Genomic DNA, 19,474 nt, shown 5'->3' with positions numbered 1-19,474 from the left:
CTTGCTGGAGTCTTTTTGCTAGTATTCTATTTAAGATTTTTGCACCTATATTCATTAAGGAGATTGGTCTATCATTTTCTTTCTCTGTTTTTGATATGCCTGACTTTGGAATCAGTACCATATTTGTGTCATAAAAGGAATTTGGTAGAACTCCTTCTTTGATTATTTTGTTAAATAGTTTGTATAGTACTAGGATTCATTCTTTTTTAATTATTTGATAGAATTCCCTTGTGAATCCACCTGGCCCTGGGGATTTTTTCTTAGGGAGTTCTTTGTTGGCTTGTTCAATTTCTTTTTCTGATATGGGATTATTTAAGAATTCTATTTCTTCTTCTGTTAATCTAGGCAATTTATATTTTTGTAAATATTCATTCATATCACCTAGATTGCTGTGTTCATTGTCATATAATTGGGCAAAAAGGTTTTTAATGATTGCCTTAATTTCCTCTTCATTAGAGGTTGTGAACCTTAAAAAATTCCCAGACTCTACTTCATAAGGTTGGGTTAAGACCATTCCCCTTTGGGACCATTCACCATTTGGGCAGTGAAGGTACTTAGATCAGGAATGTGAGAACTCTACTTCACCATACTTAAGCATGCCTTAGGGGAAGATAAAGTTGCAAACTCCTTGTTGAACAACGAAAAGTACTTAAACCCATACTTATAATAAGGCAAAAAGTTCTTAAGCTGTGCCTATTTTTAGAACTAATACAAAGGGGTGCTAAGTACCTATAAAGTTCAAGGAACTTTTGAACTTACAAGGAGCAAAGAGGTGAAAACTTACTCAGAGATTCTAGTCTTCTCAGGTGTGAATTACTCAAAAGATTAATCTACTCAGGTTTGAACTAAGAATGGTCTGTCCTTTGAAAAATGTCTACTGTGATTGGTAGATGTGAGAACTTAGGGGAGGAGACATAGGAGAAAATTCCATTTAAATAAGAGCTCAGATTCATTCAGATTCAGGATTGAGCTGGTGGAGTCAGCTGAAATAAAGCTGGCCTGGTGTCACTAAAATCCTTGCTTGAACAGATCTTGTGGTGAGTGATTAAGGACTGACTGATCTTTCTCTTAGGGCTTAGGTCTGGGTTGGCCAGGGCTGCCCAGGGCCGGCCTATCCTTTTCTCATTATTCCCCTTTTCTCTCTCTCACTTTCTTAATTCCTCATTGTATTAATTAATTAAAATCTCTATAAAACCCAGTTGACTTGGGTATATTTCATAATTGGGAATTTTTCCCTGGTGACCACTTTATATATTGATTTAAAAACAAGACACTGTAGTGAAAACATAATTTTCTGCAGTCACAATTTACTCATCCACTCCTTATATGCCATCAATTTATCTTTCACTATTTTAATCACTACAGTTTATGACAACCAACTATTTTAATTATTACAAGGTGAAGTCTCCCTTTTCATCTTTGATACTGTTATTTTGATTATCTTATTTCCTTTTTTTATTAGATTGACCAGTACTTTGTCTGTTTTATCTGTTTTTCCCCAAAATACCAGCTTCTAGTCTTATTTATTAATTCAGTAGTTCTTTTTCTTTCAATTTTATTAATTTCTCCCTTAATTTTTAGTATCACTAATTTTGTTTTATCTAGGGATTTTAACTTTGTTTTCTTTCGATTTTGTAAAATTTGCATACCCAATTCATTGACCTCTGCCCTCCCTAGTTTGTTAATATATGAACTCAAGGATATAAACTTCCCCCTGAGTACTATCTTGGCTGCATCCCATTGATTTTGATAGAATGTCTTATGACTGTCATTGACTGTCATTCTCTTCAATGAAATCATTGTTTCTATGATTTGTTTGACTAATTTTGGAGAATCATATTATTTAATTTCCAATTAATTTTTGATTTGCCTCTCCATGCACCCATACTAATTATTATTTTATAGCATTATGATCTGAAAAGGTTGCATTTATTATTTCTGCTCTTTCGCATGTTTGCCATGTTTTTATGCCCTACTACATGGTGAATCTTTGTGTATGTACCATATACTGCTGAAAAGAAGGTGTATTCCTTTATTTTTGGTTTATTTTTCTTCATATATCAATTAACTCTAATTTTTCTAATATTTCATTCACATCTCTTACCTTTCTGATTTATTTTTTGGTTTGATTCATCTAGATCTGATAGAGACAGGTTAAGGTCTCCCACTAGTATAGTTTTATTGTCTATTTACTCTTTCAACTCCACTAGTTTCTCCTTTAGAAATATGGATGCTATTCCATTTGGTGCATACATTTTGAGTAGTGATATTTCCTCATTGTATATACTGCCTTTTATCAGGATATAATGACCTTCCCTATCTCTTTTAATCTGATCTATTTTTACTTTGGCTTTGCCAGATATCATGATTGTGAATCCAGCCTTCTTTTTCTCAGTTGATGCCAAATAGATTTTGCCCCAGCCTTTGACACTTACCCTATATGTGACTACCTGCCTCATATGTGTTTCTTGTAGACAACATATGGTGGAATTTTGGTTTCTAATCCACTCTGCTATTTGCCATTCTTTTATGAGGGAGTTCATCCCATACACATTTAGAAGTATGAGTGTGTATTCGTCAACATTTTGATTTTCTTTCTTTTCTCTCCTAATTCTGACCAGTGTTTTGGTTTTAATCAGTCCCCCTAATCCCCACCTTCACCTTACTTTCCTTTCTGCCCTTCCCTTTTTATTCCCCTCTCATTAATTTTTAGGGTCTATTAAATTCCCTCCTCCCTCTCTTTCCCTCCTTTTTTGTACTCCCTACCCTATTCTCCGCCTTGGTTTTTCCCTTCTCACTTTCCCTATAAGGTAAGATAGAATTTGATACCTCAATGGATCTAAATGCTCTTCCCTCTCAGAATTAATTCCATTGAAAATAAGTTTTAAGTATTACCTATTAACTATTACTATTAACACTCCCTTCCTCTCCTTTTTATAATAGTATTCTTCCTCTCCCACTCCCATTCTCCTCTTTGTGTGGTATAGATTATCCTATTTTTTCTTAAGCCTTCAAGTTTCTCTTTATGCTATCTTCTATTCATCCCCTCTTTTCTTTTTTTGCATATTATCTTAAAAACTTAGTACCCCAACCTTTATCTATGAATAATTCTTCTAACTTTTATAATAGTGAATACAATTTTAAGAATTACAAATAATATTTTTCCATATAGGAATATAAACCAATTGACATAATTGAAACCCTTAAAAGAAAAAAAATTATTTTTTTTCTTTCCCCTCTCTATTTATCTTTTTACATTTCTGTTGATTTGTATGTTTGGATATCAAATATTTCATTTAGTTCTGGCCTTTTCTTTACAAATAGTTGGAAACCTATTTTGTTGAATGCCCATACTTTCTGCCTTCAAGTATAGTCAGTCTTGATTGGGTAGGTAATCCTTTGTTGTAGACACAATTCTCTTCTGAATATCATATTCCAAGCCTTGTGGTCCTTTAGTGTGGAGACTGCCAGATCCTGTGTAATCCTGATTGGTGCTCCTTGATGTTTGAATTATTTCTTTCTGGCTTCTTGTAATATTTTGTCCTTAGTTTGGAAGCTCTTGAATTTGGCAATTACATTCCTGGGGGTTGTCCTTTGAGGATTTAATGTAGAGGGTGATCTATGGATTATTTCAATGTCTTTTTCCCTCTTGTTGAAAAACATTTGGTTAGTTTTCTTGGATAATTTCTAATAGTATGATGTCAATGTTTTTGTTTATTTCTGGGTTTTCAGGTAGATCAATGATTCTCAAATTGTCTCTTCTAGATCTATTTTCCATGTCATTAATTTTGTCAGTGAGTCATTTCATGTTTCCTTCTATTTTGTCATTCTTTTGACTTTGCTTTATTAATTCTTGCTGTCTTGTGATATCATTAGCTTCTACTTGTGCAATTCTGGTCTTTAAAGATTGGTTTTCAGCTATGGTCTTTTGATTTTCCTTTTTGGTTTCATTTATCCTGCTTTTCATGGCTTCTAGCTATTTAATTCTGGTCTCCATTTTCCTTATCATTTCATTTGATTTCTGGACTTTTTTTTCTAAGTCTTTTAAACTGTTATTTTCTTTTTGAACTATTTCCCACTTTTCTTGCCAAGTTCCTTCTATCTTCCTCATTTAATTTATCATCTTGATTTTAGCTCTTTAAGAGCTTGTGACCAATTTCCATTTTGGGGGGAAGGGTTTGGTGTGTTTACTTGTTTGTCATCCCCTATGATCTCCTCTGTAATGTGGATTTTTTCATCATAAAAATTATCCAGGGTCAATGCCTTTCTCTTGTTCTTTTTGGTGGTTGAAGATTGTATTTCTTTGGTGTTGCTGGCCATTGCTATGTTGGTTATTTCTTCCCTTCCCAGCCAGAAGTCTGCATGAAGAGGGCAGGCTCTCTATGTATGGAGCTATGGAGCAGTTTTTGCCTGAGGCTATTTTTCAAGTCTCTGTGGCTTCTACTGTGTGCCGCCCCTCTCTACTCTATCTTTGCATCCAAGGTCCACATTCCTCAGCCTCCTGGGGTCCCAAATCTAGCTGCTCTTCAGGGGTAGGGTAAGTCCATGGTACTCTTAAACAGCTTCTGAGCTCCTAGAGCTTGCCCAACACTAATGCTTATTCTGGTGTGCTGGCTTTGACTCTGGCACTGTAGGTGGAGTGTGGGGGGGTGTTCATCAGCTCTCATTTTGGTAGGAGTTATTTCACCCCCTTATAGCATGGAAATGCCCAAATCCCACCTACCTTCAGTGCTATACCCTACTGCATATCCCCTTTTGCTCATTTGAACTTATTGTTTTGTCCTTTTGAGGTAGTCTATATTGGTTGTTGGTGAGGAGAGGAAGAGCCCTTCTTCTACATTGGAGCTATCTTTACCTGTAAGCTGAGTATTCCTCATATTAATAGGTTTAGAACCATGATGTTTGATCTAGTTCTCACCAAACACAAAGCAAAATTAAAATGACTTAAGTTGTATTAAGATCTATTTTGCAAAAAATGTTAGCATAAAAAAGATATCTACCAGTAACCTGAACCACAAGAGCAGATCTACTAAAGAAACTGCTCTGAGAACCAGCATTTTCCAGAAGTTATAGGAAGAGAGATTTCCAGAAAACCAGAGAACTGCATGAGATGTCTGATGCCTAACATATGGTATCTTGCTGAATAGACAGTAAGAGTAGCTTTCACTTCTTCCCCATACACCATTGTTTTTTGTAAGGTCTGGTTGCCAGAGGGGACTGCCCCCAATTACTCCTCTCAATGTGTTGGTCAGTCTTGCTTACACTTCCTTTCAGGTTATTCTCATTATATTAAAACACCTAAGGTTGATGGTTAAAACCCCTTTATGAAGTGTTTGTCATATCAATTATCCATAATATGTAGGAGATAAAAAAGAATCATAAAAAATTATATAAGATGGTATGACAGCAAAACTGAGAATTTAAGGGAAATGGATGATACCTAAAGAAACCCCAGGAAAATATCAAATTAAATAGAGAAGACAACATAATAATTTAAAGATAATCTCTAAGAAACACCTAGTATTGATTAGTTTAATGATCTATTTCCTTTTTATTAGCAAATAACTCCAGGCCTATCAGCTGAGTTAATTCAACCTAGACATTTTCTTAGTACTTTTAGCAGCAGCATCTAATTACTGATTCAAGTTAATAATTTAATTATAGAATAATTTTAAAATAGTATTTTTATAAGAATATATTAAGTTAGAAATCATAAGCTTTAAAAAATAACTTTCTTTTAGCTATTAAGAAGAAACTTCTTGCAACTACACAATTTCCCAGCATTGTTTACATACAGAAGACTATAAGTCTTTTGCTGCACCAAAGCTGTCATCTTCATATAATATTTCAGAGATTGGGAGCAAAGTCCACAGAAAACTGGTATATAGAATATCAACAACCAGACCAACAGAAATCACATGATTATCTGAATAGATGCAGAAAATCCTTTGACAAAATACATCACTCATTCCTATTGAAAACACCAGAAAGTCTAGGAATAGATGGACCTTTTCTAAAAATAATAAACTGTATATTTAAAACCATCAACAAGTATCATCTGCAATGGGGACGTTAGAAGACTTCCCAGTTAGATCAGGAGTGAAGCAAGGATGCCCGTTATCACTTCTATTATTTGATTTTGTACTAGAACTGCTAGTGATAGCAATTACAGAAGAAAAAGAAATTGAAGGGATTAAAACAGGCATTGAGGAAACTTAACCATCCCTCTTTGGAGATGATATGGTATACTTAAAGCATCCTAGAAAATCAATTAAAAATCTAGTGGAAATAATTAACAATGTTAGCAAAGTTTCAGGATACAAGATAAACCCACATAAATCATCAGCATTTCTGTGTATTTCCAACAAAAACCAGCAACAGGAGTTAGAAAGAGAAACTAAATTTAAAATCGCTCTAGACAATATAAAATGTTTAAGAATCTATCTGCCAAGACAAACATAGGAATTATATGAACTCAAATACAAAACACTTTCTACACAATTAAAACTGGAACTAAATAAGTAGAAAATACTAATTGCTTGTGGGTAAGATGAGCTAATATAATAAAAATTACAATCCTACCCAAATTAATTTACTTATTCAGTGGCATACCTATCATATTACCAATTTTATTTTATAGAATTAGAAAAAAATTATAACAAAGTTCATCTGGAAGAACTAAAGTTTACGAATATCAAGAAAACTAATGAAAAAAAGTAAGGAATTGGCGCCTAGCAGTACCAGACCTTCAACTGTATTATAAAGTAGTGACAATCAAAACAATATGGTACTGGCTAAGAGACAGAAGTGAGGATCAGTGGAATAGACTAGGGATAAATGACCTTAGCAAGTTAGTGTTTGATAAACCCAATAATACCAGCTTTTTGGTCAAGAACTCACTATTTGACAAAAACTGCTGGGAAAATTGGAAAACTGTATGGGAAGAACCAGGTCCTGATTAACATCTCACACCTTATAGCAAGATAAATTCAAAATTGTTAATTGACTTAAATATAGGAAATGAAATAATGAATAAATTAGGTAAACAGAGAATAGTATACCTGTCAGATCTGTGGGAAATGAAGGAATTCTTGACCAAGCTAGAGATGGAGAACATTATAAAATGTAAAATGAATGATTTTGATTATATCAAATTAAAAAAGGGTTTGTACAAATGAAACCAATATAACCAAAATTAGAAGGAAAGAAGCCAACTCAGAAAAATATAACAGAACTCTCTGACAAAGGTTTAATTTCCCAAATAAATAATGAACTACGTTAAATTTCCAAAAAAATCAAGTCATTCCCCAATCAACAAATAGTCAAGGGACATGACTAGGTAGTTTTCACATGATGAAATCAAAACTATTAATAAACACATGAAAAAGGGTTCTAAATCCCTTCTGATTAGAAAAATGAAAATTAAAACAACTCTGAGGTACCCCCTCACATCTAGGAGACTGACCAACATGGCAACAAAGGAAAGTAATACATGTTAGAGGGGATGTGACAAAGATGGAGCACTAATACACAGCTAGTGGAGTTGTGAATTGATCTAATTATTCTGGAGGGCAATTTTTAAAGCCTGAAGGGCTTTAAAAGGTTGCCTGCCCATACCACTGCTGGGTTTGTACCCCAAAGAGATAAAAAATAAAAATATTTGTGCAAAACATTTATATATATGGTACCATGCCCACCCTTCTCAATGCCAGACTTGCCCCTACCCTTATCCCACACAGGGAAGGGAGAAAGAGCTCCCATTGGGCTACTGGGTGGAGTGGCAGGTGATATTAAAAATGTTGTCAGGCATGGTGGAGAGCAGGAAGGGAGCAGCTCTGTCCAAGTCCCTCTGCCTTTTAGTAACAAACTCTGAGGGTAGGGTAGCACATGTGGCCACAGAGAGTGCTCTGTGTGCCATCTTTGGCAAGTATGCCATAATTTTACCATCAGTGATCTAGGATAAAGCATGATAAAATTTTGGGTTGTTATAATTAATTTGAAAGGAATTGAATAAGATTAATAAGAATGATTCCATCTATAGATGTTGTTATTTTTATAAATAATTACTCTTCAAAACCTACATCAATAAAAATGCAAGGAGAAGAATTGTTGATTTGGAAAGGTTTGGAGTAGACTAATTAAACACTAAATTAGACAGGAAAAATTAATAAAATTGGAAATAAGAAAACCATTGGATTAATAAATAAGACAAGGAGTGGGTTTTGTGAAAAAATAAAATAAAATAAACTATTGGTTAATTTGAGGAAAAAGACAGGAAAACCAAATTACCTGTATCAAAAATTAAAAGGGTGAATTCACAACCAATGATGAGGAAATTAAAGCAATTATTAGGAGTTATTTTGCCCAATTAAATGCCAATAAATCTGACAGTCTAACTGAAATAAATGTATATTTAAAAATATATAAATTGCCCAGACCAACAGAAGAAGAAATAGGATCCTATCTCAGAAAAGGAAATTGAACAGGTTGTCAATGAATTCCATAAGAAAAGAAGCCCAAGGGCCAGGTGGATTCACAAGTTAATTCCACCAAACTTTTAAAGAACAATTTATTATAATAATCTATAAACTATATGAAAAATCACATCAAAAAGCAACCCTACTAAATTCCTTTTATGACACAAATTGATACCTAAATCAGGAAGGATAAAAATCTTGAAAGAAAATTATAGACCAATATGTAATGAATATTCATGTAAAAATTTAAGTAAAATACAAACAAGGCAATTAGAGAACTATATTATAAGGATAATATACCATGACTAAGTAGATTTTATAGCAAGAAAGGAGGGACGGTTCGATATTAGGAAATATATCCCATATCAATAACATAAAAACCAACAGAAATTATTTAATTATTTCAATAGAGAAAAAGGTTTTGACAAAATCCAACACCCATCCTTTATAACACCAGAGAATATTTCCTTAAAATGATGAATAGCATGTATTTAAATTCATCAGCATGCATTATATGCAATGCATATAAACTACATGTCTTCCCAGTACAAACCGGTCTGTATAACAAAGATTCATATAAATACTTGTGCTTACTGACATTGAGGAAGAACAGCCCAGAGGTCCATCCTGCTCCCAGGTGCAGCAGGGTGCCTGAGGCCTGGCAGAGGCAGGGGCTGGGCGAGCAGCTTTCCCCAAACACATTCTAGAAATTCAACACGAAATTAGAGAAGAGTGTCTCTGAAGGGCTGTAGCTCACCTGCTCACTGACCAGAAGACTAGAAAATCAGGGATGTGCAAACTACTGGAGCAGCAAGGATGGGTACCCAGAGATGCCATTAAGGCCTCAGCAGTTCCCCACTACTATTTAATACTGTACTAGAAATGCTACCTATAGCAATAAGCAAAGAAGAAACATGTTATAAAAGAAAACTCAAAACCATTGAATTAATAAATAAAATTTAGGTGTTATTTTTACAAAAATGGCAACAAAAAGAATAAGCCATTGATTAATCTACTAACAAATAAGAGAGGAGAAACTTGCATTAAAGATGAAAGGGGTGAATATGCCACCAAAGAAGATGAAATTAAAGCAGTTATTAGGAGTTACTTTGCTAAGTTATATGAAAATAAATTTAACAATGAAATAGAATATTTTCAAAACAATAAACTAGCAGAGCAAGAAGTAGAATACCTAAATGAACCTATTTTTGAAGAAGAAATCAAACAAGCCATAAATGAATTTCCTAAGAAAAAGCATCAGGACCAGTTAGTTTTACAAGTGAATTCAACCAAACAGTTATGGACTAATTCTAATATCATACAAATTATTTGAAATAACAGGTAAAGAAATTTTACCAAATTCCTCTTTAGGAGACATATATAGTACTGATACCTAAACCAGGAAAAGTAAAAAGAGAGAAAGAAAATTATAGACCAATTTCATTCATGAATATGGATGCAAAAATCCTAAACATAATACTAGTTAGGAGACTACAACAATATGTCACTAATACATTTTCACCAAATAACATTTGTACTAGGAGTGCAGGTATGGTTTAATTATCAGTATAATTGATATTATAAATAAAAGTAATAAAACCATATGATTATATCAATAAATACATGAAAAGCCTTTGATGAAATACAATACTCATTCATATTAAAATGCTACAAAAGATCTACCTTAAAACCATCAGCAAGTATCATCTATAATAGAGAATATCCAGAAGTCTTCCCAATAAGATGAGGAGTGAAACAAGGATGCCCATCAATATTGTTTAACATAGCATTAGAAATGCTACAAATACACAAAAGAGAAGAAGAAATTGATGGAATCAGATGGACAAAGAAGTAATGAAACTATCTCTGTTTGCTGATGACATGATGGTATATGTAGAAAATTCCAGAAATTGAACTAGAAAGTGAGTTGAAACTACAGATAATTTTATTTTATTTTTTTCTTTCATTGATTTTCTTTTAATTTTTTTACATAAAAAGTTCAGTAAAAATTGGATTTAGTAAAAATGATTTTAATCAATCTTATCAGCATAGCATGAGGCTGATCAGAAACTTAGAGGTAGCCTACTCTGGAATATTTACATGATAACAGATTAAACCTTGCAAGAGAACCCAAACTATACTTACAAAATGTTCCCATGATCTTAGCACACATAGGCTAAAAGCAAAAACAAACAAAAAAAACCCCTCAGAAAACAAATTTATCAATATATTCACATATATGTTAAAATATAATACAGATTCCCTAGCACATGGGGTAGGTAAGAGGTGGTGCACATGGATGAGTGTGCTAACAGCACCACCAAGTAGGAGACCCAAGTTAGAGAATATGTGTCAGGTCCAGGAGATTGAAAAGAATAGTCTCTCTCCCAGGTCCCTGACAGTCTTGGCCCATCTACCCCAATAGCATATTACTGTGGCTTTGTTTTGTATTAAATGGAATATGGTTTCTTTACTTTTCATGACTTGGGGTGTTCAAGTATCAAGAGTCGTCAGTGACAATAGCCCTGACAAGGTTGGGGGAAATGAATTGGAGGGACCCTTGGATTTCTCTCACTGAGTTAACTCTTCCCTTCTGTCTTCCCACTCTAACCCACCAATAAGTTATTTCAAGTCTGTGTCTTCTTTGGGTTTGTAACATTCCCAAACTTCTGCATGTACTTTTTGATGTACAACTTTGTTTTGTGTTTCTCATTCTCATTGCACTCCAAGTCTTCAGGGTTCTTACAGTATTTCAGCTTCTTGTTCATGACACCCTTAGTCAGCTTGCAGGCTAAGTGTTTGAAATCTTCAATTGTGATTATCCTCCCCACTTTGCAGTCAGGTTTCTGATAAGGTTTCAGGCACTGCACAATAAACTGGGACATCTCTTTCCTGAACACTTCTTTGCTCTTGGCCAATTCACTTGAGGTATCTCCTTCTGCAGTTTTGTTTTTTTTGGAAGACTTCATAGTGTTTTCATCATAAGTTGGTGTTCCCAGGTCCATTTCAGCCTCATATTCAAGGATGGCCTCAACTTTTGGGCTTTCCCAAGTAGGAAGATCCCACTGAGTTTGCCTTGTGATGACATGGTAATAGTAGAGCCTTCCTTCTGGATCCCAGGTCATTTTCCAGTTGGGAGGCAAGACAATGGTTTTTGCTTTTGGTGGTGAAGGTGGTGGCAAATCCAGGAAGTTATTTGTTACAACTAACTATAGTTGCTATAAGGGCTGAGGCTGCCCTGGAGCTACTAATGTAGTCACTGCTACTGTTGGCTGTACTACTACACTCTGTGGGTGAGCTGTATCTGTTACCCTTGGAGATACTGAAGCCCTGGTTGTGGGTAACTGTACAGCAACCATAGATAATATTAGCAAAGCAACAGAATATAAAATAAATCCACATTATCAGCATTTTTATATATTATATTTTTATATATTACTGAAAAGTCCTGCAAGAAGATACTGAAAGAGATACTCCATTTAAAATAACCAGAGCTAGGTGGCAAGGAATTAGTAACTAAAGGGATGCCCCTCCATTGAGGAATGGCTGAACAAATTGTGGTATATGATGGTGATGGAATACAAATGTGCTGTAAGAAAAGATGAATGGGATGATTGCATAAAGAAATATAAAAACCCAAGTGAACTAATGCAGAGTGAAATAAATAGAACCAGGAGAACACTAAACACACTAACTGAAATACTGTGGGATGATCAAATGTGAGAAATTTTGGTACTAACAGCAATACAATGATCCAGGACAATTCTGAGGGATTTATGAAAAAGAACGCTATCCACCTCTAGAGAAAGAATTGTTGGAGTAGAAATGGAAGTGAAAATATATGATTTATCACTTGTTTATTTGGGCATATAATTTGGGTTTTGGTTTTATAAAATTTACTCTCTTGTAAGAATAAATAATATGGAAATATATTTTGAGTGATAATAAATGTATAACCCAGTGTAATTGCTTGTAAACTCCAGGACGGGGGAGGGAGACAAGATGAATCATATAACTTTGGAAAATGTATGTGTACATTTGTTATTGGAATAAAGTAAAGAAAAAATTTTTAATAACCACAGACAGAATAAAATACTTGGAACTATACCTGACAGAACAAAGCAGGAACTACATGAACATAATTATAAAACCCTTTTTACACAAAGTCAGATCTAAATAAATGGAAAAATATTAATTGTCCATGGATGGGCAGAGCCAATATAATTAAAATGATAATCCCATTTAAATTAATGTACTTATTTAATGCCATCCCAATCAAATTACCAAAAAACTGTTTCATTGAGTAACAAGAAATAAAATTCATTTGGAAAAATAAAGGATCAAGAATATCAATGAAATTAATAAAAAAATAAAGGCAGGAGGTCTAGCAGTAGCAGATTTTAAATTATATTATAAGGCAGTAATTATCAAAACTATCTGGTACTAAGAAATAGAAAGGTAGAATATTGGAACAAAATAGACATACAACAAATATCAATAGAAGATTATAGTAATTTGGTTTTTGACAATCATAGATGCAGGATTTGGGGGAAACAAATCACTGTCTGATAAAGAATGCTTGGATAGTTGGAAACTAGCTTTCCAGAAATTAGGTATAGGCCAGTATCTTTCACCATTTCATTAAGATCAAAATCTAGACAGAAAAGGAGACATCATAAATAAATTAGAAGAACAGAGAACATCCTATTGATCAGATTTATGGAGAGAAATTTATAGGTCAACAAGAGAAGAAGCGTATTGTGAAATGCAAAATGTATAGTTTAGAATACATTAAACTGAAAAGCTTTTGTAAAAATAAACATTGCCAAGATTAGAAGGAAAGCAAAAAATTGGGGAAAAATTTTTTATAAACAGCCTCTCAGATGTCTCAAATATATAGGGAACTTTGTCTAATTTATATTAATAAGAGCCATCCTCCAATTGATAAATGGGCAAAACATATGAACAGACAATTTTCAATTAGCAATAATCATGTCTCTGTTAAACCTCGTGCAAAGCCTGAACAACTTTCAGATAAAGAAATAAAAGCTATATATACATAATATATATATACATAGTATATGAAAAAATGCTTGAAATCACTACTGAATAGGGAAATGCAAACCAAAAGAATTTTGAGATATCAACTCACATCCATCATAATGACTAAAATGACAAAAGGGCAAAGTGGCAAATATTGGAAGGGATGTAGAAAAACAAAGACACTAATGAGCTGTTGGTGGAGCTGTGAAATGATCTAACCTTTGGGAGAACAATTTGGAATTGCACCTAGAGAGTTATAAAACTGTGTATACCTCCCCAAATCATGGAAAAATAAAAAATAAATATATATATCAAAATATTTATAGCAGCTCTCTTTGTGGTAGCAAATAATTGGAAACTGAGGAGATGCCCATCAATTGGGGAATAGCTGAACAAATTGTGATATTTGATTCTGAAGGAATACTATTGTGTCATAAGAAAAATTAACAGATTTGAACTGTTAAAATTAAATTAAAATTAACTGATTTGAAAAAAAATTCCCGAGAGAACTCTATGGGATAATGAACAGTGATATGAGTAGAACTGGGATAACATTATACACAGCCACAGAACTAAGAGTTTAAGAAGAATAAATTGAGAATCCTACTCCTAGAAAATGAATTGAAAGATAAAACATGAAAGACAATTCATATGAACATGTTGTTTTCCATGACACTATTCTCTGTGATGTGGGGAACTTAGGGAAGGGTTGGGACATTAGTGGATAGGATCTGTTATGTAAATGTGAAGAAAAGTAAGTTAAATATATGAGGAAATCTGTGACTTCATGTTGTGTAATTGCTTTTTCTTTATATTTAGTAATGCTTGTTTTTAGTTATATAAACATTTGGGATGATAATAATAAAGTAAACCCTATTACTTTAAAATAGGAAAAAGAAAACTCAGGGTAGGTAAATTAAAAAAAAAAAACAACTCTTTCCCAGGGTCAGATGACTAAATGTCAGCTTGTCCATGTCCACTACTCCAAATTATCATTATGTTGACATACGTAAATATGATCTCTACTTTAGCACTGGTCATTGTGAAAATAGCCTGAGTCATAGATGTAACTGATAAAATATTTCCTGGCTTAGTAACTGCACTAGGTTGACATAAATCTCAATATTTGAGAAAGATGAACTTCTACTACTGAACAATAGACTTGCTTGTAAAACTAGGAGTAATTCAGTTATCATAAGGTTCCAGATAGGAAGGAAGAGAAGTTAGTGGAGGATAAACTAAACAAATAGCAACATTGGCTCTTGAAAGGATCTAGGTCAAAGCAAATTTTATATGACATAAAAAATTTTATCTGAGGCATTTATGGGAGAGACATATTGTTTTCAGAAGATTCCAGTCAGGAAAAGCTTAAAAATCAGATGTTATATGTCTAAGATTTCATTATATTTACCCACTGTTCAATGAAGTTTTAATTTTACAGGTGTCTATATGATCTTATTAGGGAAGATGGAGAAATAACAAAATGTTTGTGCTTTTTTATAGTGACTATGTATGTCCTGTTACTCTCCAATGATCAATTCATTATTCGGTTTCCAATGAGAAAGAGACCCAGAAAAGGTGAGTGGCGAATGAGATGTTGGAAATGTTAAAACACATAAGGAAAAATGAAGTTGAATTAAGTAATACTACTATAAATCACTTGTCACATAAATGTTTCCTTTAATTGTTTTTACATAATGAAAGTTCTTTTGTAAAGCAGACTAATTATACAATTCCAAATAGCAGTGGTTAGGAGCACTGTGCCACTGCAAAGTGGAAAATCCAAATAAAATTTTTCTGTCTTTCTTGTTCTTTTTACTAAGTTTAACTTTTTACTTATTTTAACTTTTAAAAAGAAATTGCATATATTTATGGAATTGAAAGATAAAATGTTGACATTATACAATGCTACAAATATGTTTTATGGATTCCTTACTCTCTAAACTTTTTTCTGTGTCATCTGCTGGCCTTTGTGTGTCATCTGCAGCTTCCACAAAATTCCTCCCAAATTTCCATTTAATTTCTTATGCCAACTTGTGTTAAATCACAAACTTGATGAGGAAAGTTACAATGTGGAAGGGATACCTGTATATTATATGTATTGGTCTATCAAGGATTTATTTCTACATTTTGAAGCAGATAAGTCAAGAAGAAATCACTGTACTAATTAATAATTTACAGTCAAGGTTAAACATATTTGAAAAATAGCAACAGTAGAAAAGAAAATTCTCAGATTTTTAAAGGCAACAGGTATCAACCTTGGAAGTTCAAAGAAAGAAGTCAGAAAAAAGAACTAGCTATTTCAAATATTCTTTTGAATGATGGGTTACTCCAGAACTTCTATGTTTTTAATAAACCCTCACCTTCTGTCTTGGAATCAATACTGTTTATTGGTTCCAAGGCAGAAGAGTGGTAAGGGCTAGGCAATGGGGGTTACTTGTCCAGGGTCACACAGCTAAGACGTGTCCAAGGCCAGATCTGAACCTAGGACCTCTCGTCTCTAGGCCTGGCTCTCAATCCACCTAGCTATCCAGTTGCACCCCCCCCCCCGAACTTCTACGTTTTAAGAACCATTGCTAGAAAATTATGGAATTTTAGAATATTAGACTTGGAAGAGGCCTTCGAGATCATACTATAACCCCAATATTTTACAGAGAGAAAACATGAGACCTAAAGTTCCAAGTGTTCCAACAGGGAAATATTTTTTCCTTTCATAAAATGTGATGCTAGATTCAGAAGGAGTCAGCAAAAAGCCTTGCTTCCTACAAGAGTTCCTGATTTGGATAGAGAAACAGCACATATGGGAACAAAGAACCTCCGACTATGGACAGAGATCACAGTGCATTTGTAGGATGGTCAGGTAGTTGCCAAATTTTGCTTCATGATGTAATTAACTCAAATTTTGTAGCTCAGCACCTTTTTGCATTTGCAGTTTTCATAATAGTCTGCATTATTTTAAGAATCACCGTTGTAATATTCTTCTTATTTTCTAGATGTATAACCTCATTTTTCATCATCATTCTATAGACTAGACAGTTTATTACCATTATTAAATGTTATGTGTTACATTTCTTGCCCTTCCCTATACCTTTGAAGCTAATAACTTAACTAGTGTGCCCAGAGAACCTATCATAAGGAATCCTTATGAATTTATGAAAGAACATGTACATAGTATTGCAGTCATTAGAAGAAAATACTGAGGAAGTATGGAGGCAAAATGAATCATTCAATGCCCACACAAAAATAAGCCCCTGCACCAAGCCCTTATTTAGTGACAAGGCCTTGGAGGCAAGTGAATTTGCTTCTTTAAAGAATCAATAAGAAAAAAAAAAAGCTTTTCAGTGTTCTTTAGATTAGGACAGAGACACCCAGTGACATCCTGTTGAGAAGATTGAGACCATCTCCTGGACCGAGTTATTTGTTGGCCCATTAACATTTGATTTCTAATAAGAAATCAACATATCTGATTCAATCTAGCTTAAATGATTGCCATACTAGTGCCCATATTTAATGACACCAAAAGTAAATGAATTGTATTTCAGAAATTAAAGGCAAGGGTACTATGAACTGAATCTTCATTTTTTGATTGTTTAAACTCTTAAGAAGTTTTCCATAGAAAACAGATACCTTCTAGTCAAGTGATTGTCTAGAATCTAAAATTGTTTGATAAGTTCAGGGAGGCACACATTTATAAGTAGAAATTATGGTATCATAACTAAAATAACAAGTTTTCATTTGATTTGTCCTGTACATCTGGGCTCCCCAACTTATTCAGGTTAAAATAGAAACATTGACTAAAATTTGTCAGTGTGGGGAAGGGTCAAGTAAAAATAATGTTGCTATAATCTTGACATCTTATTCTACCATGAAGATGGAAGCCTTAAACAAACATTTCTGAGCCATATATTAAAGCTGATGACTATAGAAATAATAATATAAAAATGAAATAAAATGATCACTTTTACAACTGTAAATACCAGCTTAGGATAATGATAAATGTTTTAGAAATAAATATTAAATTGCTTAGTAAAGTTGTTAATAATTTCCCAAATGGACTGTTAATTTTATTTTATTTTGGATTTCTGTAACTATATAGAATATAGTTGTAGGAAATGAACATACCCAGTGACATCCTGTTGAGAAGATTGAGACCATCTCCCGGACCTAGTTATTTGTTGGCCCATTAACATTTGATTTCTAATAAGAAATCAACATATCTGATTCAATCTAGCTTAAATGAGAACTGAATCTATGAAAGGGAGGAACCATATTTACCCCAGTTAAATCAAGGAGTTACAGACTAAGCTGAACATAAACTAGAGAGAGAAAAGCACAGATCAAAAGCCAAAGATTTAAGGGGAAAAAAACTCTGGTAATGATAAAGGGAATATATTTGCATCCAGATAACCTCTCTCCTTGAAGCCAACAATTTCAGCCTTAGGCAAAAGTATATTGGAGTTGCATATCATCTGACTGAGAGTTAGAAGGGAGTGTCATAGCATTATGGCATTGATTTAAGACGAAAGTACCTATAACCCAGATATTGTTCTGTACCTGGGGAGTTTGCACCAGACAGGAATCCAGATGAATCCTCACATCTTCCCAGGTCAAAGAGTCTAGGACCTCTCAACCCCAGAGAGCTGAGCAAAAGAAATTATCCATATCACAGGAATAAAAAGGGGATGAGCTCAAGCACTATGGAAAAAAACTTAATGTAAACTACTGAGAATGGAAGAGAAAGAATGAAAGATGAAAAAGTCCAAGAGGCAAATAATGGGTAAAAAAGTCTAGTCTCTAGGCAGAGAAATTATCAGTAGGAATCATATAAAAAGAATGAAGCATGAGCAAATATAAGGAAGGGTAGGTGTTCAAGTGAAACTTGAGCAAAAGGTGATGGTATGAATAGGTACAGAGAGATGCTGAAAAGTAAAAGAGGAAAGGATTCCACACTAAGATGAGATTGGGGGCAGAGAGAGATGAAAGGGATAGGAAAGGATGAAGAGGAGAAGAGAAGGAAGAGAGGGAGGAAGGAAGGAAACTAAGCAACACATCAAATGGGTGTTATGTTTTCAAAGAAAGGAGGGGGAATATTTTCTTAGTTCTTCTTTGAAGTCAAGTACAGTGATTAAAAAAGGTATATAAAGTGTGGCATGTGAATGTAATAGGATATTACTTTACCATAAGAAACAATGAATAAGAAAAAATTCAGTGAAGCATGGGAATATAATAAATTGATGAATTAATATAAGGTCAAGTAAGCCCAACAGGGAAAGAATACATATGATGGGTTGAACAATGAAAGTGGAAATAACTAAAGCCAAAGATGAATAACTAAAATGTTCTGAACACTGAAAAAAGCATATGGCCTTCCAAGGACAGGACTTGAGGTATATAAGCTTAGGTCCATTCTTTACAGTTTTTCACATTCATTATGTGTTGATACCTAGACGTATCCTTATTTCGCTGATTTGAGAATTATTTCAAACAGCACAGATCACAACTCTTTCAGACTTCTTGAGTTGCCACAACCAAAAAAAAAAAAAAAAACACCCTTCAGTGGACCTGATGAGGGCACTATTTGAAAACTGGCTAGGTTGCATCTAAATGAATAGGCAGAAAGTCAGTGTCAGTGAGCCTGTAATAAAAATCTTTATAGTGACACTGGCAAAAAGTTGAAGCTACTTTATAGTCAAAGGCTCAGTCTTTGAAAACCCAGGGCCACTTTGAATGCCATGGTGAGGTTTCATTAAAGGCAGTTTCAAAGTTTTTATGCAACTTATAAAGCAATAAATAATTTTTCATGTTGGATTCCAAGAAGGAGAAGCTATTAATGATTTAATGTGCCCTAATAGTGAATACTCAAACCCCTAGCACTTAGAAACTATTAGTTTGGGGTTTGAAGAGGCCAGAGGTAAAAATGTTATTTTCCTTGTTATTTGGAAAATGCCCTTTTG

The 19,474-nt window shown here is 33.8% G+C and overlaps 1 long non-coding RNA gene across 2 annotated transcripts in view; it reads left to right on the top strand.

Moving 5' to 3' along the window:
- LOC103095441 (uncharacterized) overlaps window positions 1-19,474 on the top strand; it is a 183,408-nt gene that overhangs the window by 154,961 nt on the left and 8,973 nt on the right. For both annotated transcript variants that reach the window (XR_008914645.1, XR_008914644.1), the window contains 2 exons: window positions 15,024-15,098; window positions 16,251-16,380. This is a non-coding gene — a long non-coding RNA (uncharacterized LOC103095441). The remainder of the gene's footprint in view (window positions 1-15,023; window positions 15,099-16,250; window positions 16,381-19,474) is intronic.

The sequence above is a fragment of the Monodelphis domestica genome, chromosome X (assembly GCF_027887165.1).
Source record: "Monodelphis domestica isolate mMonDom1 chromosome X, mMonDom1.pri, whole genome shotgun sequence".
Lineage (NCBI taxonomy): Eukaryota > Metazoa > Chordata > Mammalia > Didelphimorphia > Didelphidae > Monodelphis > Monodelphis domestica.
The sequence above is the reverse complement of the archived record's forward strand: the minus strand, read 5'-3'. Positions and strand labels throughout refer to the sequence as shown.